The sequence below is a fragment of the Canis lupus genome, chromosome 2 (genome assembly GCF_011100685.1).
Source record: "Canis lupus familiaris isolate Mischka breed German Shepherd chromosome 2, alternate assembly UU_Cfam_GSD_1.0, whole genome shotgun sequence".
In the NCBI taxonomy this organism is placed as follows: domain Eukaryota; kingdom Metazoa; phylum Chordata; class Mammalia; order Carnivora; family Canidae; genus Canis; species Canis lupus.
Window position 1 is genome coordinate 64886475 of NC_049223.1, and position 24558 is coordinate 64911032.

Consider the following 24558-nt stretch of genomic DNA (forward strand, 5'->3'; position numbering starts at 1 on the left):
ACACGAAAATCAATATGGAAAAAAAAATGAGGCTGGTGGATCCACCCCAATTCCAAATTTGGAGAAGTCTCCTATTGCCCAAGGGAAAGATGACTTCAGGCCTGTGGGGTTGATTAGGGACTTTACCTTGCTGCAGTGGGAAGACCGCAAAGGGATTTCAAATGGGGCGGTGATGTGAGTAGTCCTGTGCTCTGCAAAGAGCCTTTGAGTTAATGTGTCTGGATTAGACTAGATGTAGGGAAACATGTTAGGAGACCACAGTAGTGGTCCAAACCAACCAACCAACCAACCAACCAACCAACCAACCAACCAACCAACCAGTCAGCCAACCAACCAGCAAGCCACCCACCTCACAGTGGCTTGAACTCAGGTGACGGCAGTGAAGAGACTTGAGACCTGGCTGATGGCAGGTGATCAGGACTTGGTGACCCGCTGAATACAGGGGTGAAAAGGAGGAAAGCTGTCTGGCATGGCAACAGGGTGACATGGAGAAGAGAGTGGGAGTGCAGGGCTCACACACAACGGATGGCCAATAAGTATCTTGCTCTGCTTTATTTTTCTCATTCACTTCCCGTTATCTAACACCTAATCATTTGATTAATCGGTAACCGTCCAGCCCCCTCACTGGGATGTCAATTCCATGAAGAAAGGGACTTTACCTTATTCCCTGCTGTGTCCCTGTCACCCAGACCATGCCTCATACAGAGTTCGGGGGCTCCCAACTTCCTTGCTTCATGACACATTAGCTGGTGATTTTTCTTGCCCCCCTCCCCACCCCCCAACGCCAAGCCAAAAGGAATACCTCACAGTTACCTTTGTTAATGTATCAGGACCAAACAGCTGAATAAGGATGTCCTAACAACTTAGTGGCTGTTTGAAAAATAAAACACATCAATTCAAAGAAAAAACCATTTTCATTTCATTCTTAAATAACCACAATTACTAATGGAATGTGTTAACACGCAGATTCTGAGTCAGCAGATCCAGGTGGGGCCTGAAATTCTGTATTTCTCTCAAACTTGTAAGCAATGGCGAGCTGCTGGTGCAAGACTGCCTTTTGAGTGGGTGGCAGGGATGGTTCTGAATACACTGACTCCGCATCTTTCCAAAAATGCCTTCCCACATGTTTTGCTCTCTGCAGAGAGCTTTGCCAGCCCTGTGGCATGAGTTAGAGGTCAGTTGTCCGTGTGATGTGGCTTGAGGTGCCCAGCTCAGCTGCCCCCATCTCCATGAACAGAAATCGTTCCCATGCCTTATCTGGGGCTCCGAGTGGCTGGATTCTTGCATGAGTGTCAAATCCTTGTCGAGAACATGATTATTCATGGTTCCTACCAGCAAGAGTGTCTTAGTGGACCTGGAGTGTTCTAGAAATGCTTGCTGGGGCAGGATGGCTAGCTGTTTTACCTTGGCTGTTTTATCATCTAGAATCACTTGCCTTGTGATGGCTTTGTATCCAACTTAGGCCGAGAATGCCAGGAGGTCCCATGGGCCACCAGACCCTCTCTGCTTCCCTTCTGGGAGCTGGATCTCGTCAGAGGGATTGCTTTCATCTCCTGGCTGCGATCCCAGAGCCCTCTTCTCCTGCCAGCCACTGGTTGTTAAGGATGTCCAGACCTGGGAAGGTGAGTTTTCTGGTCACACGCACTGGTACTCATCACAGGTGCACACACACCTGTGTGTGTGTGTGTGTATCCCGGTCAGTGCCTGGCCGAGCTCCACAGCATAGGTGGAAGGGCACGAGGTTGACCCTGCTCCCAACCCACCTGCACTTCCTGTTCCCTGGAGAATTCAATCTGTTCTTCTGATTCAGTGAGTGCACAGCATTGGGCTTGGGGCCAGAGCTGGGCTGTTCCCGTTTGCTGACTGCATCAATAATCGATTGATTCATTTGTTAATTCATTAATTCCCCTGTGCTGCAAGTGTTTATTTACTAATCGGGGCTTATGTTCTGAGCTGGAGGGCCAAAGTGGCTGGAGAAGACAGTGTGGAGGAGGGAGCACATGGTGTGCGTTCATGCACGTGTGAGTGTGCACATGCTCATGGGTATGTGTGTCACACACCTGCACACACTGTGGAACACTGAGGTATGTGTGCATGAATACGTGTGCACACGCATGAATACGTGTGCACACGCACGTGCCTGCGTGCAGTGTGTGTGTGTACGTGCGTCACTCTTGGATCGTCGGAGTGGAGTCTTGGTGCCAGTAACAACGGCTTTGGAAAACCTCTCTTGCCTGTATGGATTCCAGGCTGGAGAAGAGAAGCTGCTGTTGGTAGAGCAGATTTTGTAGCTTGGCTTCATGTGCGTGTGAGCACTTGGGTGTGTTTTAATTAACTAGAACATTTGCCTGGAAATGAGCAGCGGCGGCAGCAGGCTCAAAGGCAGCTGGAGGGGGGCGGGGCGGTGGCAGCCTTGGTGGCTGAGGCCATGGCAGCCAGGCTTCTGATGAGCCCGCCACATGCTCAGCCCTGGCTGATGGCACCATGGAGTGGTGGGGTGGCAGGCCTAGCCAGGGGGGCATCTGGGGAGTGGCCGAACTCTCTAGAATTTTCAAGACTCCTCCGCACCTAGTTGAAGGCAGCCAGGGTAATGGGTCCAGCCCATGGGTGCGGTCCTACAACTCCTGACGTGCATCCAGGCAGGCTTCAGCTCCTGAGCCAGGCAGGCTTGACTGACCAACCTCTATCTCAGCCTAGTGGCACATAATGGGACCTCTATATATGTTTGTTGCATGGATGAATTAACAGATGGAGGAAAGCAAGGCTCAGAGAGGTTAAGTGATGTCTTCAGGGTCACACAGCATGTCAGTAGACCAGTTGGAAGTTTTGATTTTGTTTCTGATACTCTCTCCACAACTCTGTAATGCTGGTGTGAAGAAATGCATTGCGTCATTTCAGGGCCAGAGGAATACACACACCACAGGTGCTGTCCTCCCCCTCTGCTTTCAGTGAGTTCTTCCAGTTGTCTACTTACCAGCCTGTCCATCTGGGTGGTGGGAAAAATGGTCTCCCAGGGCTTCTTGGGGATGTAGAGAGAGGTGGGGGAGGGTAGTGATGGCGGGATGGGAAGGGCTGGGGCTGTCCCTTCCCAAGACACTTGGCCATGGGGAGCTCACAGGTTGGAGTTATTGAAGGAAACCTCTGGAATGCTGGACTTTCCCTCCAGATTGCCCCTGCTGTGCTATCCAGTCTGTTCCGAGGCTCGGAGGCCTGCTGATTGCTACAGTCCACCCCTTAGCTCCTCCTGAGGTGGGTGTGGCCACTGCTGCTTCACTGGGCCCTCGGGGCTTTGTTTTCTTTTTGTCTCATTTCCCTCAAGGGCTCCTTCCTGGTTATTTGGCTGACATAGAGCTCTGTTCATGTCTCTCTCCTGTCTAGTGGTCCAGGGGGTAGGCTCTTGGAGTCAGATGCTTGGAGTCAGATGTAGGCATGACCCTTACTGGTTTCGTGATTCTGTTCCGGGGAGTGACGTCACATCTCAGAGCCTCATTCTCCTTACTAGTGAAGTGGACAACGCAGTGTGTACATATCAGCTGTGATTCATCACATACACATGACCAGCATCACAGACTCTTGTTGGAGACATAGGCTGGGCTGCCAGTCCCCCAAGAACACACTGTGTACCATGCGCGCTCACTCTGAAAGTCCCTAGGTGTGCCTGAGACGCTTGTGGTCGGAGAGGCCAATGGAGCATAAACTGGTGGAAGGAAAAGCAAAGTTCTGTTCCCATCTCACACTCCTCCTGGGCACCTGCTCACGCAGGGAAATATCGGGGAATCACAGGCAGCGCTTAACTAGCTGTTTCTCCTGTCGTTTTGCTGAATGCATTGCTAAACTCGTGTAGGTTAAAAGTGCACCCAGTAGAACTCCCATTATATCTATATTTATCTACTGTTATCTATCAACTGCAATAATTTCCAGTCTCCTGTTAGCTGCCTCTTTTTGCCTTTGCTCTTGCTATTTCCTCTGCCCTGAATGTTCTCTCTACCTTCCCCTTGACTTTTCATTTTTTACCATAAATTAAGACCTAGCATAAGACACCTCTGCCTCCTCGTGTCCTGCATAAACCAGCCAGAACTGAGCATTCTGGGCCTGATGGGGACCCTTGTGTGGTCCCGCCATGGTCTGCTTTGGTTCGTGCGCTTTTCTTAGCTTCCTCTAGAGAATAAGGAGGCAGAGTCCTGGCTCTCGCCTTCTTGGCCACACGCAGTGCCCAGAACTTGGTGGATTTGGGATTTGCAGCCAAGGCAGGAAGCAGAGTGTGTGCCTGCCTCTGTGCGTAGGCATGTGCTACACACACACACACACACACACACACATTTTGGCCCATCAGCCTGATGCACTTGTCTCATTGGGTTTCTGGAAAAAAGGCGCCTGCTTTGATTTTAATTAGAAGTCAGAGCAGTGACTGAATGGGCCAGCACTGCTGCTGGAGGTTTTTCTTAACGCTGGCGTTCTCCTTAATAAGTGCTCTCGGTCCAGGGTGGCGCCTGTTGGGGCTGGACACTGCCTCATGCTGGTGGGAGTGATTTAGTATCCACAAAATTATGTAATTGTTTGGTAATGGGGCATCGGGATTTTGCCTATGCTGCTATCTTTCCCCGCAGTTAAGAAAACCTGGCGAGGAAAAGACGTCGGAGATGACCAGGAGTACACCTGAGGAGCTGTGGGTTTCCCACATCTTTTGGACAAGACAGGGTCCCAGCCCTCTGGGAGCCCACCTGGGAGCCCTGGCCTCTGACAGATGAGCTTACCCTGTGCCTGTTCTCCCAGACTGGGGATGTGTTGAGCACATTTGTTGGGGGTAAAATGATCTGTGCACACTGTGTCAGGTGAGGAGTAGTTACCTGGGCATCAGGGTGGAGCAGGGAGCCTCACCTGCTGGTGCGAATCCACCCCTGGGCTTCTGGGCTCCAGAAAGGGCGCAGACAGGTGTGGTGATGCCACACCTGGGTCCTTGTGGCCTCCAGGTAGGGCGCCTCCTGGTGGGGGTTGGCCTGAACACCGTCCTCATGGTGGGGTGGGCTGTGGACGTGCTGGGGACATACACAGGTGTTTCTTCAGGAAGCTTGTGAACTGCGGTTCTGTACTTTGATCAACTACAGGAGCGCACAGTCCCTGAGGCCAGACGGCCACGGGGCCCCCACAGACGTGCTGTGTGATTATAGAGAAATTTCTTCCTAACTTTTTGCCTCATCTTCCTCTTCTGGAAAGCAGGAGGAGCACCAGTACCCCCCCGTCGCTGACGGTCACTGGGAAGATTAAAGAGGCAGTATAGGTCCTTACGTCCCTTATTGACAATTCTAAATTTCAGAAAGTGTGAAACCTGATTTATTTTTTTCTTTGTCTTCGGTAGCTCATTTGGCAGCAAAATTTGACCTGGCTTGATGGGAAGTTATTTATAGTCTTTCTTTAAGTCAGGTTAGTGAATATCTCTGTGTTTTGCTGCTGACATATCAACATGCTTGATTGCTTCTGAGGTGTTCCCAGATACTCAGGAAATGCACTATGTTATCTTTCTAGAATCTGAAAGTCTGAATTCTGGAACACATCAGGTTTCGAGGGTTTAGGGCAGGGGTTATGGACTGGCCCATGCAAGGCGTGTGGGGTGACTCCCACAGTCATGCTCAGGAGTCGTCAGGGTAGAGCTGGCCTTCAGCCCCACCAAACTGCCTTTTCCTTCCTTCCTCTTGCTCTTGGCTGTGCAGGGTGGGGTCCTTCATTCGATTTTGAGCTGTCCTGGCACGGCGTGTGCACGCAGGCATACCCACTGGTGCCCGTCCTCCTGGGCAGGAGGGGGCTGCTCCATAGCAGGTTGATTTGTGCTTGGGACATGGAGGAAGGGCCAATGTCTCGCCCAGCCCTGAGGTATCAGCCTTGGGATTTGATGCCTGTGGTGTGTCTGTTTCCTGAGGTGGCTGCTGCCAGGTCTGTAGCTTCCTGCAAGGGCCAGAAGCCACACTTTGTCCTTCTGCCTTGCCGGGGGGCAGTCATGGTTGTGTTGGAGGGACACGGCCTGGTGCATGCTGACACCGTTTCTCTGGCTTCCCCTGGGTGGCTGGGCCCAGCTAGTGAGGGACGCCTGGCCTTCCTGGTCGTGGGAATCCTGGTGGCCCGGACACCATCTTCTAGAGGGTCTGGGGGGTGTGGAACTGTATCTGTCTGCAAAGGAAGCCAATTAGGAAAATTGGAGGGGAGCCTCCAATTTATTTACGTATTACTTTTTGGATCCCACCCCCCAACCTGCTCCCCCGGTAAGAACTCTCTTTTGAGATGCTTCCCTCTGAGTGTTTCTGGCATGACTGTCTAAGGGAACTGCACACTCATCCGGGCAAGTGCCTCTGTCTCTGTCCTCTAGGATCGATTGCATTCATACCACACCAACTTTTTAAAGAGTCCTCCCCCTCATAGAAAAAAAGATGCTTTAAATAAATATCTTTTGCCTCAAGCTAGCGTTTTAGCTAGCTGTACTTTATCTTTTCTGTTTGGGTTGTAAAACTCTGCAATTAAGAAAATCCCCACCTCAGATCAATTCAAGCCTATGTTAGCTCAGAAGGAGGCAGCGTGCCGCTTCACTTGGTTTCCTGGCTTGTGGGGCCGAGGGAGCTGGAGCACTTGGGGAAACTGAGTCTCAGACAGAGGAGTGCCCTTGTCAGGGACGGCACAGGGGCAGGAGTCAGGCAGGACTGGAATCTGGGGCTCTGGACTCTGTCCCTGGGCCTCCCAAAGGCCTCTGGTGAAGCCTCTCAGCAGACAGTTGGAAAGGTAGGGACAGGTAGCCCCTGGTGGCCTGTGAAGTGGGCAGACCCTCCCTGCCACTACTGTTCCTGGGTCAGGGCCCTGTGGGGTCTGCTGCCTCGCCGGGCCCACTGCTGGAGCTTGACAAGCACAGGCACAGTCGGCTTTCTGTTCGAGGAGCCGTTTTCTTTTCCTGGCTGTGATCTGTGGATGTCTACACTGGTGTCTCACAAAAGCAGGTTTGTGAGGGTTGGAGGCTGGGGAAACACCGATGTCAGCCAGTCAACAACACCTGCTTTGCCCTGTTTGCTGTGTCTGGTGGCCGCACCTCTGCATGCTGCTGAGAATGGAGGCACTGCCCGGCTGGGGCAACCCCTGCCTGCATCCTGGGGCTCCCACTGTCGGGGGGCAAGGGGGCATCCAGTGCCAGGGTGAGCAGACTCCTTTGCGAGCCCGCCCTGCCACCTGCCACCCCATGACACCAGCCCAGGCTCCTCAGCTCTCTGAGCCTTGGTTTCCCTGCCTGTGGCTTGGGGATAACCACTGCACTTACCCAGGGTGTTGCGGTGAAAATCAGAGTAGGCGTTTGGAGAGTGTTGTCAGACTGGATCAGAAACCTTCTGGAGGTTCCCATCATTCTGGTCAGTTGTTCCTTACACCCTGTTTAATTTCTTTGATTTAATTTTTCTAATTCCCCTTGTTTGTACTAGGTATTCGGGTCGGGTAAGAAATCGAAAGCTACAAAACGACTAGCTGTCATCTGGTTGTGTCACCGACCCTCTGTGTGACCTCCTCTTGGGCCTCGGTGCCCACATGGACAACCAGCGACAGCACAAACTTTTATGCAGTCTGCTGTGCCCTGGGCAGTGTTCTCTGAGGCTGCTCTTGCTTCCCATTGGACAGAGGGGAGGTGCAGGCTCAGAGCTAGTGAGTGGTGGAGCCAGGATTCGAACCCAGCCTGGCTTGCTTCCCTGTGGGGCTGAGCCCCGGGGATGGCTCCGGCTTAGATACCTGGCAGGTGGACTGACCCGGAGTCTGTGGGGGGTGGGGGTGGAGGGAGGGGGGTCAACACTGGCAGTGAGGCCCGGGAGTGGCCACTGGCTCCTGTTCACCCTGGCATCGTGCACCCCTCCCCTGTTGCCCCCCACCCTCCAGCCCCCCTTCCTTGGCCTTTTGCTCCCCGCTCCTCAATTGCCCTAATGACTTAGCCCAGGTGGCAAGTTGCGTGGAAAAAGTTCTCCGGGGAAATAAGCGTCCTTGCTACCAGCCTGGGCCTCAGGTGTGCACACAGCGGCCCTCCCTGGGGGTCTGGTGAGCTGCGCCTCCCCCGCTCCCAGCTGTTAGCCAGGAACTGGAGAGCCCCACGTATTGTGTGTATTGTGTGCCTGTGTGTGGTGTGTGTGCCTGTGCCTGCGTGTCACGGTGCGTATGGAACTGCGCGCGTGTAACTGGGCTCGGCACATGACCGCACGAACTGTACGTGTCTGTAACTCTGTGTGTGCAAGTGTGACCGCGGTGTGCGTGTGCGTCCGTGTGCGTCCGTGTGTCTAGGTGTGCGGGAGGCTGGTGGTGCCAGCGAGGGGCTGGGGGCAGGGGCTGCAGCAGTGTACGGCGTGACCTTCTTTGCCGGTGAGAACGGGCTTTGTAGAACAGAGTCACACACATGTTTAGATAATTAGAACAAAAGCCAAAAGAACAATTGCTGTCAAAGGGATGAAGCTGGGAGGTGGGGGCCCGCCAGGATCTGGGGGGTCGAGTTCTGGCTCCCCCGTTCTCTGCGGCCTTCACTGCGTTTTGATCGCGCTATTTAGAAAATCCCTTTGTTGTAGGATAAACTGACATTGGCTGGCGAGTTTCTGCTGTGAAGTTCGCTGTGTTCTGGGGCCCACTCGGGACGGCCAGGCCATGAGGAGCTGATTAAATGAGCTAATTTTCATTTGTACAGTGGTTACAGATGCAGAGGCCTTTCCATGCCCTTTTCCTGAGGTTTTATTTATTTATTAATTTTTTTTTCTTTTCTGGAAAGAGACCTTCAGGACTCCCTTTTCTCTTCCCATCCCCCCTCCCTCCCTTAAAAATAAACATCTGAAAACATTTTTAACAAGGACTTGGGCTGGGAAAGCCAGGCTCCAGCATGGGCATTGTGGCTAGAGGTGCCATCGCCCCCCCCCTCCCCGCACCCCCTCCCCGAGTCTGTGAGCTGGGGTGGGGCTGCCGCTGAGTGTGAGATGCTGAGTGAGGAGACCCGGCCAAGGGGCAGAGGTTTGCTGGAAGCAGCCACAGACCCCAGTCCCGGCTGCCTCGGGCCTTTGCACGTGCTGTGCTGCTGCTTGGCCCTCTCTTTGCGTCTTTACTTCGTTTCCTTGGCTGATTCTGGAGGTCGCTCATTCTAAAGAGCCCCATTCCCCGGCAGGCACATAGGCTTCTCCAGTCACAGCGAGGACCACAGACGCAGGATGTCTGCCTCCCACACAAGGCCTGTGGGGCCAGAGCAGGGCCTGCCTGTTCCCCTCATACCCCCAGCTCCAAAGTACCTGGTGGGTCAGAAGCTTGGCATCCACTTCTGTCGGACAATCTAATGAACGAATGAGTGAATGAGTGAATGACTGGATGATGTCTACACTCACTGAACTCTCCTAGACCCCAGGCTCTTGATGTCAGGACCCAAATCCTCCAGTTGTCAGCTGTAATCATGGGTCCATGGGCCACCTCCTCAATCCCACGCCTAATCTCTCTTCTTCACTGATGTTCAGCGAGGATTCAGTGTTGAGGGCTGGATCCCCAAAAGCAACATGGTTCGTGCTGGGAACTTGCTCTCCTGGCCTCACATGAGCCTGAGCCCCAGGCCGAGATGCAGCTCTGGTCCCTGCTGGAAATCTGACTGAAGGCCCTGTGGAGGGAGGGGTTGGGGGGTTGCTCTGTGAGTTGGCTTTTTCCAGCACTTACAGGCAAGCAGGCCTTGGGGGATAATGTGCCAACAATGCGGGGTGCTCAGAGCACAGAGCAGGAGGTCCTGTGTGGCTGCCTCCTGTTGCCACCCCCCAATCTTGCCTCAGCCACCTGGGTCCCCCTCCCCGCTCTTTCCCTTTTCACACCACCTTTGGCTGGGTTGGGGCACCTTTTAGAGAGCAGCAGGGTTTTCCCCGGAGCTGTGCAGTGGCTGTGGTCCGGCCAGTTTCCGAGGCCTGGTTTCCATTTGCCGAAAGCTCCTTCCCACAGACAGCACCCCACCCACCCCACCCAGGGGCCTCCGGAGGGCTGTCCCCCACCCTGTCCTGGCAGCCCCGGAGCGTCTCTCTGTGTGCCTTCTCTAACCCCGACATTGGGGACAGGCTGAGGAGCTGTGCAGCCCCGGGGCCCCCTCTCCGCAAACATCCCAGAGCTGGCAGGGGGAGTCAGAGCTTCCCCGGCGCCCCTGGGGCCTGGGGCCCTCAACTGGGTCAACATCTGGCCGAGTGGCCGAGCCTCTGGCCTCCGCTGCCTCCTCCTCCCCACCCTCCCCGAGGCCCTTCCTCTCCCCACTTGCTGGATGCTCCGCCAAGCCCCGCGGCGGGAGCCGCACTCTTTCGACCCATCCTTTCCCGGCTGAGGCCAGGGTGGGGATGCGTCCCGGGGCTGAGGTCACCGGTGGGGCAGTGGGAAGCTCCTCTCCAGCCTCGGCTGCCCCACCGCTGGGTGCCGGCAACGAGGGCAGCCACCGACTTGTCCCGGGGTGCCCCGGTGAGCAGGGGGAGAGGTAAGCGGAGGGGCGGGGTTACGGGGGAAGAATGAGTAAAACAGGCCGCCCGTGTCTGCACTGACCGCCAAGAGTCCCATTAGAGGCTCCAGCTCGGTGGGAAGCGGAATGTTTGCTCTGAGTGGATTCTAATCCAGAAGGAAGGAAACTTTTCCTGGGGCGGGAGAGGAGAAGTGAGGGCCTAGGAGGCATGGGCGGTGGGGTATCCGATCGTGGGGATGGGGGCTCCTCGGGGAGCACTCTGATTTCTGGGTCAGGCTCTGTGTTCCCTGCTCTTTCCTCTGTCTTCTCCCCAGCCCCTAGCCCGCTGGCCTCCTGGCCTCTCTGTCTACTGTGAGTCCTGGCTTGTATCCCCGACGTATGGCCTGCGTGCCCCTTGGGCTGGTGCGACCCCGAGTGCCTGCTTGGCCCCTAGGTGGCCTCCGACCCTCAGGCCTGCGCCTCTTCGTCTGCACTGTAGTTTCTGGCCAGGAGCGGGGCGGCTGCTGGAGGGCCGGCTCCCGGGCCCAGCCTCGCCACCCACAAAGCCAGCATGGCCCCGAGCCATCACCTCCCAGGCTCTGGTCTTGTCTCCAACACAGAGATGACTTGCCAAGAGCACAGGGAGACAGGTCTCTGGACTATTGATCCCCAGACCCTAATTCCTGCTGATTCCGTGGGGCCCCGTGGGGCGGAGCGGGGGGACTCGGTGGTGAGCGGGCGTGTGTCGCGGCCAGCCACTTGTTCTTCTCGGGAAGGAACTGGTGAGTTTCTTTCTGTTTATGTCGTAACCAGGCTACCGAGGTGGCAAACGGGTTCTGCAGTTACACAGCGTTTCAGAAGCAAATTGATAGGATAACGTGTTATTATTGGCTACTGGGTTAATAGCTATTTTGGCAGGAGTACCAATCCTGCGTGGCGTTGCTGGCACGGGTGTGAGAATGGCGCCATGGGGTAGAGGGGAATGGTGGGTGCGTTTTGCACAGAGCGGCAGCCTGGGGAGGCCCCCAGGGGCAGTGCCTTCCTGGAGGATGCTCAGCCCCGGTTAGCTGTCGCCGAAACCAAGATCAGAGAGGTTGAGAGACCAGCATCGGGTCGCACAGTGAGTCAATGTGGGGTTGGACTTTAGGTCCCCGTGGGAATGAATAGCTTGGCCAGTGATCTCCGAGGGCAGGACAAGTGCCTTCACTCTGAGCATCATGTTGGCATCTCGGAAAATAAGAGATTTGGAACGTACCCAAGTTAGCCTGCTCGAGCTTCAGGGCTTTTGCTCCTGCTGGTCCCTTGCCTGGAATGCTCTCGCTCTAGAGTCCACCTTGGCTTGCTTCCTTGCTTGCTTCAGGGCTCTGCTCAGGTATCACCTTGTCGCCCGTCCAGAGTGGCACCTCACCCATCCCGCCCCACATTTCTTCACGGTGGCACCTGACTTACTAGAGATGATTTATTGCTTTCATACCAGTCTCCTTTCATTACACCGAGGGCTCTCCGAGGGCAAGGGCTTTGTTATGCTTACTGCCCTGTCCCCAGAGCCCGGAACAGGGCTGGTAGTATGGGCACCTGGAAATAGTTGTTGAAGGAAAAAAACCAATGTAAATTGCAGTGTCATCTAAAACAATGGCTGCCACGTAAAGGATGACTGTTTCTCTCTCCTCTCGGAGGACAGTGGGTGTTGGGGGAGCCTGTCATTCCTGTCCCTCAGAGGTGGGCAGCAGTCCTCCCTTAGGACTCATGTGGGCATCACTTCTTCTTGCTGATAAGGAAGCTTAGAAGGGAAGGAGTTTCCCCACTACCAGAAGGGACCCCACCTTTCTCCAGAGGGGATTTCAGTCCTGGGTGCGGAGATGGATCGTGTCCCCTTGAAGGCTTTTCTATTTTTGGGCTTTGGGATGAGCTCAGTGCTAAGCTAGCGGGGTCGGCTTTCTCTATCACAGGACGTTAGTGGCTTTTGTTCCAGACCCGGGGAATGGTGGTGTGAGGACGTGGGAAATTAAGGATGCTTTTGGGAAGGGTGAACGGGGCAGTGGGAAGTAGGGCTCGCCGAATGTGGGGAGCCCTGGGGTGAGCCAGGGGTCTTCCTAGCAGCCTTAGCTCTTGTGCCCCAGGTCTGGAAGTGACATGCAGTGAGCCGTTCATTGAGTTATTTCCCGTGCACCTGGCACTGGGCCAAAGTGCTTAACCTGGATTATCCGATGTAATCCTCACCACAACCAGAGGAGGCTGAGAGAAGTTCGGGAACATAGTCTGAGGTCACACAGCTGGTCAGTGGTGGAGCTGAGATGTGAACCCAGGCTCTCGGTTCTGGAGCATTCCCAGATGTGGTCCTGATGCTCCTGGAGTGCAAGCTCCATGCGTGGGGCTTTGCTGGATGTGTTCACTGCCCCAGCATGTGGAGAGAGCCTGGCACTGAATAGGTGCTCAGTAAATATTTGGAGAATGAGTGAATGAATGCAGGGAGTTTCCTAAGATGAATGGGGAGTGATCACTTAGAACTGTTGGCCTCTTTGGGCAGCAGGAGGGGACAAATCCAGGGCAATGGTGGCTGGGAAGGCGTGACACCCACTCGTGCCTGGCTGTTCTGACTTCCTCCCAGAAGAACTTAAGAGGGGAGGGGGCCTGCTTAGCTGTGTGTTCCTAGTGGGAGGGCGTGCTTGTTCGTGGGTGTTGGGTGATTAGTGGGAAAGTCTCGGAGGTCCCTGGTAGGGAAGACACGCATGCACATTCATGCATGTGTGGGCATGTGTGTGGATGCTTGCGCCGCCCCACCCCTCACCCCCCAGTCACATTGTTGAGTCTGTACCTTCAAGTACATAGAACTCAGCCTACTATCTTATTAAACCTAGTCATTTGTTCTGCTCTGGTCTGGTCTATTTAAGGAGCCCCCCACCCCCACCCCACTCCACCCCACCCCAGTTCTTCCCTCCCCTCTACTCCTGGTGTCTCCTTTGTTTTAATGCCCTTTCTGCAGGGGTTCAGGCAGAGGCAGGGGAACTGAGCTCTGCCTCCATCCCTACACTACCTGTGCCTCCCTGTACCCTTGCTCTCTCTCCGCTTCCAAGAGGTTCCTCCAAGTTAGAGAATGACCAGAGTGTGCCACACTCAAGACTGGACTTATTGCATTCTGTCACAGTGTTGGGACTCTCGGGGACCCCTGGACAGACTCTGCAGGGGGCAGCCCCTCTGGGCCAGGTGGCCAAGCTAGCAGTCAATCTCATTAACTCCTTGGCTTCCAGTTGGAACCTCTACCTCACCAACCCCTGGCTTCCACCTGACAGGAGTCTCCTGGAGTAGTTCCTAGTTCCTCCTCCTCCTTCGTTTTCTTAAAGATTTTATGTATGTATGTATGTATGTATTTGTAGAATGAGCGGGGTGGGGAGGGGCAGAGGTAGAGGGAGAGAAAGATCACAAGCAGACTGCACGAAGTGTGGAGCCTGACATGGGGCTCGATCTCATGACCCTGAGATCATGACCTGAGCCAAAACCAAGAGTAAGATGCTTAACCAACTGAGCTACCCAGGTGTCCCTCCTTGCACCTTCTTTGTGATTAGCTTTATCATCCATCCATCCATCCATCCATCCATCCATCCATCCATCCATCCATTCATCATTCATTTATTCACGCCATGATTACCAAGTGCTTCTTCTAGGCTAAGACCTGGAATGCACTCATTCATTCATTCATTCATTCATTATTCACCCATCCAACAGATAGTTGTCATCCCAGCAGATAGTTGTCACCAGGCACCTTGTGGGGGCTCCCAGGGATCCAGAAATATGAGGCTTTTTAGAGTTGTCTCCCCATTTCTAAGGCAAGAGCACTGGTGGGGAAGCCCTTATATCCTTGGAAGATGAACAGTGGTGTGAGAAGTGCTGTTCAGACATAGTGCTGGGTGGAGGAGTAAGGGGATCAGCCCACTCATAGCCTGCACTCAGCAGGGTGACCTGGCTAAAACTCTTGTCATTGGTTCGTTCCCTCATGGGACTCCCTCTGTGCCTGGCACTGACACGAGCTGGTACCCAGCCCTGCTGGGGACAGTGGCCCCTAGCAGGAAGTGGGTCTAGCATCACCCTCAGGGATGCTGTTCACCTGAGTTGAGCCCGGGCTGTGTTCCCCTTTCTGAATGGCCCTGGGAGGAGGATGTCATGCTCACAGGATGATACACTGTGTTTGGGATCCTGGTGATGGATCACTTTCCATCAGGGTGGTCTCTCTCAGTTTATACTTCTGTATTATTCAATCTTCTCAGCATCTGTGTGTGTGTGTGTGTGTGTGTGTGTGTGTGTGTGTGGTAGGGCTGTGGGATTCCCATAAATCCAGCGATAAGATGGATGAATCAAACAGGTAGATCCTGCTGGCTCTGCAGGATGTCAAGGGGCGTAGTGTCCCCCACATGCACAGTGAATGGTTAGCTGGGCAGTCCTGAGGTCTGTTTTAGCAGGTTGAGGTAAAGTGTCTCAGGGTCCTCATCTGTAAAATGTGTCTAGTGAAAGAACTGTATGTGGTTTAAATGGATTAATACAAGCAAAACATTTATGACCAACAACTAAAAAAAATTTTTTTTTAAAGATTTCAATTATTTATTTCAGAGAGGGAGAGCGAGTGAGCACACAAGCATGAGTGGGGTCAGGAGGGGCAGAGGGAGAAGCAGACTCCTTGCTGAGCAGGGAGCCCTATGTGGGGCTCGACCCCAGGACCCCAGGATCATGACCTAAGCTGAAGGCAGATGCTTAACTAACTGAGCCACCCAGGTGCCCGGATGACCAACAATTTAAGTAACTAACTAAATAATTAACATGAAAATTAGCATAGCACATAGTAAGTGCTAAGTGAATATAGTTTATGAAGATGATTTTCAAGTCTGTGTATGAGGCTTGTAGGCACAGCATGGGGCCAGATGAAGGCCCGGTTACTGCACGAGGAGGTGGTGGCCCATTCAGTCTGAGAATGCAGGGGCGGGGCAGAGGATGGTAAAGGGGTGCCTAGGCAGGGGTCAGTGATGCTGAGAAGGGATGAGGGGACCATGCACCCTAGTTGTGATGTCTGGCACTTGAGCTGCGCTGTCCACACTTGGCCACAGCCACCTGTGTGGGGCGTGGAGCTGACATGCTGGCCCTACAATGCGGGGGGTGGGGGGCGCTCATTTTTGTTCCTGTGGTCCTGGGCCGGGTGGCTGATGCACCTCTGGAGCCTTTCCTGGGACTTTCAGTTTGCTTTAATCTGTCTCCAGCACAGGCAGGGCTGGGGCAGCCTTCAGATATTGAGGCTCAGTAGCTCAGAAACAAAGCCCATGATGGCAATTTTTCTGGAGGCCGAAACATGAAAATCCAGGGAAAATTGAAATTTTTCTCTGCTGAGTTGTATATTTGGATGAGTATAAAGGGTGAGTGGGACCTGCAGAGGGGCTGTATCGCTGGCACCAGTGAGGATCCTAGGGCTTCCCCTGCGGGGATCAGTCCACTTCTGTCCCGACGGCTGCCTCTGGCTGGGCGCTGTGCTGGGCACACATGACCGGGAAGGGGTACCACCCGTCCTGAGGCTCTCAGCTTGATGGGAGAGATGGGCCCACTGGGAGCTGCTGTCCTGCGTGAGGCATGGGCTTTAACAGGGGCCCCACAGTGAGGCCCCGGGCCACTTCTGGGGATATACAGCCTGACTTCAGGCAGTTCCAGCAATTTCTTTCATTTTTTATTTTTAAAAAATTTTTAGTAATTATATTTATTTTGATGGACATCACAAAAACATCATACCCATGATTTCATCAAGACAGTTATTCAGGATTACTCTCGGGTAGGTAGTATGCTTAGGTCCGAGGCAAGTGAAGGACAAGTTAACAGTGCCAGGCATGGGTCTCGAAGGGGCCTCCCACTGACCTGAGTGTGGCAAGCCTGGGTGAGGGGCACAGAGTGGGTGGAGGGACTGCATGAACTCAGCTTCTGGAGGCACCCCCGCCCCCACGGTAAGCATCACAGAATGCAGAGCCCGAGGCCAGGACTTAGGTCCAGGTGCTGTGATGGCGCAGTGCTCCCAGGAGGTGATTGTGAGGGGCAGAGAGAGTGAGGTGGGGCACGGGAATGCTCTGTACCAGGGAGTGTCCAGGTCACCACTGTGGTGACCTGGACCACTGGGAGCTCCCCTGGGAGCTCCATGTGTGTGTGGGATGCCACGGGCCCCGGTCTGTTGAGGGCCACTCTGGGAGGTGGACACTAGGTCCCTGCCCTTGGGCTGAGCGGGAGTGAGCTGGAGATCTGGGGTAGGAGCTTGAGGTGACCTTCCAGCCTGGGGCTCCAACCATCCATTGCGACTGTGGAGGCAACCGGGGTGCCAGGCTGTGCTGCCACAGCAAGCCCCACCATCCCTCCAACCCTCAGCGTCCTCCTCTGTAAAGTGGAGCCAAGCTCATAACTGTGTCTTAGAGGTGCCGAGAGGGTAGCTGGACCTGTCGGTATGAGAGTGGGTGCTTTGAACGGGGGTTCTCTGTCCTCCCAGATGCCGGGAGGCCCCTCACTTCTCCAGTGCTGGGGGCTGACCCCTTGGGCTGGGCCTCAGATGGATCTCACTGAGCTTTGGCAGCAGGTCTGCGCTTCTAGGTCAGACTGCGTGCATGCCTTGTCTGTGGAGGTGTCTGGGCTGAGAACGTGGACATGGTCCAGACGTCTTCTGGGGACTCTTGCTGGGTGGGTTCTGAGGGAAGCTGTCTCCATGCGGGAATGTTTGTGCTCCTGAGCCGGTGTCACCCACTCTGTTTCGGTCCCGCAGGCAGGATGATTCACGCACATGCATCCCACAGACTCTGAGGTCAGGGGACCCATATTCAAAGCCCAGCTCAGCTGTTTCTGACCTGTCCGGACAGGTTAATGAATCTCTGTAAGCCTCATTTTTCTCATCTGCAAAATGGGCTTGACAATAACGACTTGTGAGGCTATGTGAATATTAAATGAGACAACATGTGGCATAGAGCAAATACTCGAGAAATGTATAGTGCATAACTGATGTCGTTTGTTACCCAATTTTATGTGCACATGTAGCATATAGGTACATATATAAGGTGCACCATACATATCAATTACTTTTCAGTGTCTTCTCTATGCTCCGAGTTCTCAGTTGGAGGCACCACGTGGTTTTCTCTGATACTGGGTTTTGTGAAAATTGTAATTGGAATCTGATCATCTGTTCATTTATTTGCTCACTGAGTACTTCTTGTGTCCACACTTGCAGTGAGAAAGTCACATATCCCAGCTGCATTCTGTAGAGGAGGCAAGGGGAGCCCACGGCCAAGGTTTTTCCCAAGGTCATATTGTGGCGGTGGGGGTGGGATAGGGCTGGAAGCAGCCCCAGAACTAAGGTGCTGGCCCAGTGCTGGTCCGGCCCCGCTATATGAGGGGCCCCAGGCCAGTCTCTTGGGCTTTGCTGCACTCTGCCTGGGGCCAGCCAGACCTGGAGGGGACCATGGCAGCCCCTGTATTGTGAGTTCCGATTCTCTTCGTGTTTCCTCAGGGTGCACTGAATTGCAGAGACCTCCTGAACCAGGCTTGGGCCCTGCCCAGATGCCCCGACCGTGACCTCCCCCTGGTACCTGCCTGGGTTGCTGGGAGAGCTGAGTGGTGGTCTCTGGGGACCCGGGGCAAGGCCTGAGGGTGGAGGGCTGCGAGGCGGGGCCTGCTGTAGCAGCAGCTCCCAGGACAGGTGTTTTCCCAGCTGCAACTCCCATGTACTTTCTCTCATACCTGCTCCCTGAGGAGCGGAGGCTGGGTTCACCGTGACATCCCCAGGGCCCTGGGGACCCGGCTCCCTCGGTGCAGACATGGGACATGGCGCACCTGGCCTGGTGCAGACTATGCCAGGACTGGGGGCCCAGCCCGGGCTGCTCGAGCCCATGACGTAGAGCCTCAGGAAAGCCCCGGACGTGGGCATTATGGGGAGGGGAGAATGGGGTGGACATTTGACTACCCACACTTCGCCTGATCAGTTTCTACTTGGTCCCCTATCAGAAGGGTTTGCTGTGGACGTGGCAAATGGGGCCCAAGTTGAGAGCCCTTTGTTTAGGGTCCCTGGCTAACTGGAGGTGCTGGTAGGAGGGAGGGAAGCAAAGACACTTGGAGACCTAGAGACTTGCCCTGGATCAGGTGAACAGAAGCCCCCTGTCCCGGGGCCACCTTGTTCACCCGCTTGGCTTTCAGGGCTTCAACAGCACACACTCTGAGAGGGAAAACCACATGGGCTTGAGTCTGGGCGAACCCCGGAGTGACCATGTGATGAAGGCTTTCACACTCACTTTGACACTGGTGGTGTCAGCCTTTAGTCCTTCGCAGGCCGCTGTCATGATTTTTGTGAGATTTGAGTGTTCCCGGTGCTGGGATTTACCTAGTATTTAATGTTGGGTCAGGTTCTGTTTTCCTGCTTAAATTTATTCATTGATTTAATTCTGCAAATAGATAAGAAATATCCTTTGCTGTAGGTAGACAGAAACTTTATTTTTTATTTTTATTTAAAAAATATTTTATTTATTTATTCATGAGAGACACAGACAGAAGCAGAGACACAGGCAGAGGGAGAAGCAGGCTCCCCACAGGGATCCCAGGCCCTGGGATCATGTCCTGAGCCAAAGGCAGGCGCTCAACCACTGAGCCACCCAGGCGCCCCCTGGACAGTCACTTTAAAAGTAAATTAACAACACACCTAAGGAAGAAGCCCTACACTCATACTGTACCAGCCAGAACCTGTGAGGTCTTGAAAACGCTGAGTCTGGGGTTTGTTCTCCCCTTGCTGGAACGTTAGAAGTTAAAGACGGCCACCCTGGCTGCCCCCTAAAATCATCATGGGTCCCAGCAATGGGGCATTTCCCATGTTTTGGGGAACATGGGTCAGTGGAGATCCTACTCCTTCCACCAAGCCCAATTTGTGTGCCCCCTGCTTCTCAACCTGGCACCTCGTCTGTGCTCACTCTTTCCTGGTCTCGTCCAGGACTGAGGCGTCTGGCCCCCACTGGCCTTCCCTGAGGGAAAGCTCCCTATGGCCCTACAGATGAGCATGGGCTGTGTGTTCTCACCTACACCCTGCAGACCCCAGGCGTACTGCATTGCTTTCTTCTTAGGCTCCAACATACACCAGAAAATGAGGGCCCGTTAGCCACGCAGATGACTCCCGCTGGGATACCTAACAGGTTGGATCTGGGTGAACTGCAACCAGGGGAGGGCGGCCTTGATGAGCATTTTGGCCCAAAGTCTCACAGGCCGGGCACGGCATGATCTCCGATAACAGCGGGTGGATTTGATGGTTTTCTGGAGAAATGTAGGGATAATCCCAGACTCCCTTCATTTAACTGCTGTGAAACTCAGGGTACTTGTGCTGAGTCTCAAGTATCTGATCTGTAAAATGGGAGAAATCATGGTGTTCACCATATAGGGTGGAGGTGAGGATTTAATGAGGTAAAGTTTACAAAGAGCTTGGCACCATGCCCGACACACACAGAGGGCTCTGCAGTTGTTGGCTGAAAGGTGGGGCTGGGACATGGCCAGTGGGAGGTAATACCAATCGGAAGTTCAAAGAGTGGCTCTGTGAGATCGTATCCCAGGCTGGAAAGCTTTCCAGGGACACGGGGGGGGGGGGGGGGGGGGGGGTGTCCTAAGGACTCAAGAATTAGCCGCGATACCAAGAGCCAAATTCAGGGTGAGAAATGGCCCAAAGGCAGTGCCCTGAGGTCAGAGAGAGGTAGTAATGGTGACAGAGGGAATCAGGAAGGGCTCCCTGGAGGCAGTGTCGTGAAGGACGTGCCTGTTGGCGAGGACAGAGCAGGCTTGGTGAAACAGTGTGCGTTACTCACCTCCCCCCACACAAAAGAGAAAGAACACCCGTTCCCTTTCAGAGCCTCAGACGGAGACCCTGCTCTGGATGCCTCGTGCCCTTTCCTCTGAAGTTGGCAGAGGAGCTGGCCAAGCCTTCCCAGAAGCATCGGGGACTTCCAAACCGTAGCTCTGACTTCTGCAGCTGAAACGTGGTGAAGGGAAAGAATGCTATCCAAACAAGCTTAATCCCAATCAAAGGATTATTTTCTTACAGAAAAAGCTTCACCTATACTTAATAGTTTTAAATTGTTCCGGGTACCAATTAGACTTTTAATTTTGCTGTTCCCTCCGGCGGCTGGAGGATGTGTGTGGCTTGCGTTTAATCAGAGCTGATTTTTTTTTTTTTTTTAAGTGGTGGTTCCGGGGGAGGGGAGGAGACGAGGCTAGTGTTTCGGGGTTTCCTCCTGGTCCTGCCAGGGCCCGTGTATCGGGCGCCTCCCGAATTGGGGGTTCTGTGTCGGGGCAGCTGTGGATGTCTCCAGAGTGCCGAACCAAAGTCCCCTCCTGCCAGCCCGAAGGCAGGCCGGGGCTCTGCTGTGGCGGTCCTGCTTGGAGAATCCAACGCCGAGTTAAATATATGGATTATCCCCCAATTTCTGCAGCAATAGGGTGAGTTATTATTGATTCACAGAGCACGACAAAACATCGCTGCATGAATTAGCAAGCAGCTGTTTCTAATTTGAGTTTAGAACGGTACACAGAGGAACTTGTTTCTCTGTTCACTCCTTTCATTTATAATGAATTTTAATCACCGCTACAGGTGAGAAAAATGTAGAAACAAGCTTGTATCTTGTGGAAGAAACAAAGGAGAGACAGATGCTAACAGATTTCCAGTCTGTGATAAAAGGGATGTTTTGGTACACTTTACATGTAATTAGAGCGCAGCTGTTTCCAGTCCCAGGTCCACGAACGCGGCCGAATGTGGGCTCTGCCGATCTCCAAAGGGAGTAAAGAAAAACAGTGATTCAACCCCGAAAGCATTTTGCTTTCTCTCGAGTCGAGCAGTGAGTCCTTGCTCTGGCCCTTGGCGGTGCTGTTCCGTGGAAGCTCTCGGAGGTGACTTCACACGACGCTGTCTCCCCGCCCGGGCGGCGGGGTGCGCGGGTGGCCCCGGGCCAGGCGCCTGGCGGAGGGAGCCTTCACGGCCCCTCTGCTCGCTGCAAGTGCCCGTCTTCGGGGAGCGCCTCGTCGGGGCAGACTGGGCGGGCGGGGGGGGGGGGGGGGGGGGGTCCTCTTCCCTGGCAGGACCTGATCGTGTCATTCCACACTAGTTAGTTTGATCACAGTTAACTCTCGGGTGAGTTGATGAGGGCTGGCTTTTTCGTTTCTTCCTTTTTTCTTTTTTTTTTTTTTTTTCTGGTCTGTTTAATTTCTGCAATAAAACTCAAACTCAATTGCATTTTCAATATCGGTGCTGAGTAAATTTGTCTAAGGGATAGAGCAGCCAGGCAGGCAGTGCGATCTGTGAAGTCGGAGGCTGCAAGGGGAAAGGTGGGGGCCTGCTTCCCGTCTTGCGTGTCCAGTGGTCCTTTGGGACTGCAGGACCCATGGGTGCTGGAGCCTGGAGGTCCACTCCCTAGCATGGCTGCTGGTGCCTTAGTTTCTCCATCTGTAGAGGGGGTTGGGCTGGCTGCTCTAGAGAGCTCCTTTCTCTCTGCTGTCCTGCGACTGTAAATGGACTCATGGACCACTCCACAAGAATGAATCTTGTGTCCATTCAAACTAACAGGGTGTGGCTTGCCTCTCTCCCCTACTCACTGTCCTGCCACCTTATATTGAGCCGGGAGCCAGGAGCCAGTGACTATTTTTATTTTATACAGGGAATTTCTTATATGTAACATGTTATAGATATTCACTTACTTTGCATAACAACTTGGTGTTTGGGACGACTATTATTATTTTTAAATATTTTATTTACTCATTTGACGGAAGAGAAGCAGGCTCCCTGCTCAGCATGGGGCTCGATCCCGGGACCCTGAGATCATGACTTGAGCCAAAGGCTGACACTTTGCTAACTGAGTCACCCAGGGTGACTATTGGGACCATTACTATTCCCATTTTTACAGATGGAGATATTGAGGCACCTTCCTTCATCTGTAAAACCGAGGGAGGTTGATTAACTCAGTGGAGCTGAGTGTCTGAGGACACATTGTTATAGGGAAGTGAACCCTGCAAGTCTGGACAAACAGGAGAGTGAACATACTTGGTCCAGACGGAGAGCCCCGCAGGTCAGTTGCATCGTGGATGTGCCAGATGCAGAGCCTGTGCCGCTATGTCTCCTTCTCCTTTAAGAAAAGCCAGAAATGAATGTGCATGGCTTTTTAAAAAAAACAAAAACAAAAAAAACTGCAGGAGTTCTTGATTTCTCAATGTTGACGTTTTTACAAAATAACTGATAACTGGGTGGCCCCCAGACTGTCCCGTGGGAGGACAGCCCTGGTGATCTGTGTCCCACTGCTAGGGTCATCATTCCTCTAGTCCAGCTGGCTGAGAACCCTTGGGCTGGGAGTCCGGCCCCAGCTTTTCTAATTACCATCTGCTTTCTGACATAGGATGTGACCTAACCTCTCTGTTCTGTTTCCTCATCTGTAGGGTGACCACGCAGCTTAGTGTGTAAACCCAGCTACTTCGAGTGTGAGAGAGGGACACTCAGTGGGTGGGGTGCTGGGCTCCACCTGGATACCTGGGGGTGAGCCACCTGCCTGCTCGAAATATGGGACTAATCACCACCACTTCAACCTGATCAAGCTGCTCGATGTCGAATGGGATAACGCTGTGCAAAACTTCAAATGCCATACAGACAAGGGCATTTATAATTAACAATAAAGTTATGCTAGCAACTGCCTTATTTTCTTTAGCCAGCGTTGGTTGAGTGCTTAGTAGCATATACACATTACCCATTCTGTAATGTTGACACTTTTGTGATCCCCATCCTGTGGATGAGGAAATGGGGGCCCAGAGAGGTACAGTAACGTGTCCACAGTCACACAGCCAACAAGTGGCAGTTCAGTCCGAGCAGCCTGTACTCTTCCCCATGGCTCTCCTGTCTCCCTGTTGCTCCCTGCGATTGGCTGATGCTCTTTATGATTATGCTGAGGGTTTGGGCTTGGGGAAGGTTTGCTAAGGGCTTTGATGGCCACTGTTCACCGTGAGGTGTTATTTCCGCACAGTCCCAGGCCAGCTCGAAAAAAGCATGCCTGGGCCTGGCTTTCAGGCGGCCCCCAGAGGCTATGTGCTAAGTGCCCCTTGGAGGCAGGGCAGAGAACAGGGTCCCACTCTTCCCCCTCCAGGACCAGCCCCATGGGCAAGAATACTTTTCCCCTTTATGCGGTGTTGGGCTGCTGACCTCTGCGTGCCTGTCCCCACCACTGTGCTACCCGCTGGCCCCCGGGCACCCCAACCCACCTAGTTTTTATCCCCAAACTACAAGAATGATCCCCCCTTCCCCTCTCTGTGGTCTCACCGGAGATGCTGAGATCCTATCCACAAAGGCACTCTGAGCTCCCTGGAGGAGGGGAGGGTGAAGACGAGCTGCTATTATCTTTGCTAATAGCATAGTTCTAATTTAAGATTTCAGGTGGAGTCACGTCAGCTTCTGGTAGCCTCCATGGGGCTCCTTGCCCTACCTCTAAGGAAAGCCCTTCCAGCCTGCCTGTCCCCTTCTCTCCCAGGGAGGGTTCTTGACTTCCAGGGGTTGGGTCTCTGTCCTTTATGCCGTACCCCAACTGTCCCTTTAGGGAAACCACATATCTAGAGGACTGGCTATCACCATGACAAAAGGGCTTTTTGGTATTTTTCAAAGCACACAGGCAAAACATTTGTTTAGAGTTGCAACTTCAGACAGTAACTGATTGACAGGTTGGGCAGAGAAGAGCATAGCAACCTAAGAATGCTGAGTGCTTTCTGTGGCCCTCAGAGGACCAAGCATATGGAGCAAGCTTGACAAATATGTGCTCAATGGAAAAAAATACCTAAACTAGCAACAGACTGCATGCCTGCTACCTGCCATTCTTCATTCCTGGACCCAGGGCAGACGTCACTAATGGATCACAGACTCTTAGAGCAGCAAAGGCTCTCAGAGACCAGTTTATCGCATTCCTTCTCCAGAGAGCTGGGAAAAAGGAAAACTCAAAGAGGGGATGTGCTTGCCTATGGTTCTACAGCGCCAGAATCTGAACCCCGTCCAGTATGATCTCAGTCTCTACAACCCACGGCTCCATGCTCTGGGCTCACAGCCCCACCCTCTGTGGTCAAAATTCTACCCT

The 24558-nt window shown here is 53.6% G+C and overlaps 1 protein-coding gene across 5 annotated transcripts in view; it reads left to right on the forward strand.

Moving 5' to 3' along the window:
* ZNF423 (zinc finger protein 423) overlaps nt 1-24558 on the forward strand; it is a 333820-nt gene that overhangs the window by 159476 nt on the left and 149786 nt on the right. The window contains exon 1 of one of the 5 annotated variants that reach the window (XM_038531095.1): nt 10291-10474. The exons of 3 other annotated variants lie outside the window; for them this stretch is intronic. The gene's annotated coding sequence lies outside the window, so the exon portion shown is untranslated. Of the gene's footprint in view, nt 1-10290; nt 10475-11391; nt 11556-24558 lie in introns of those variants that run through there. One more of the 5 variants, XM_038531096.1, reaches the window with a different exon arrangement.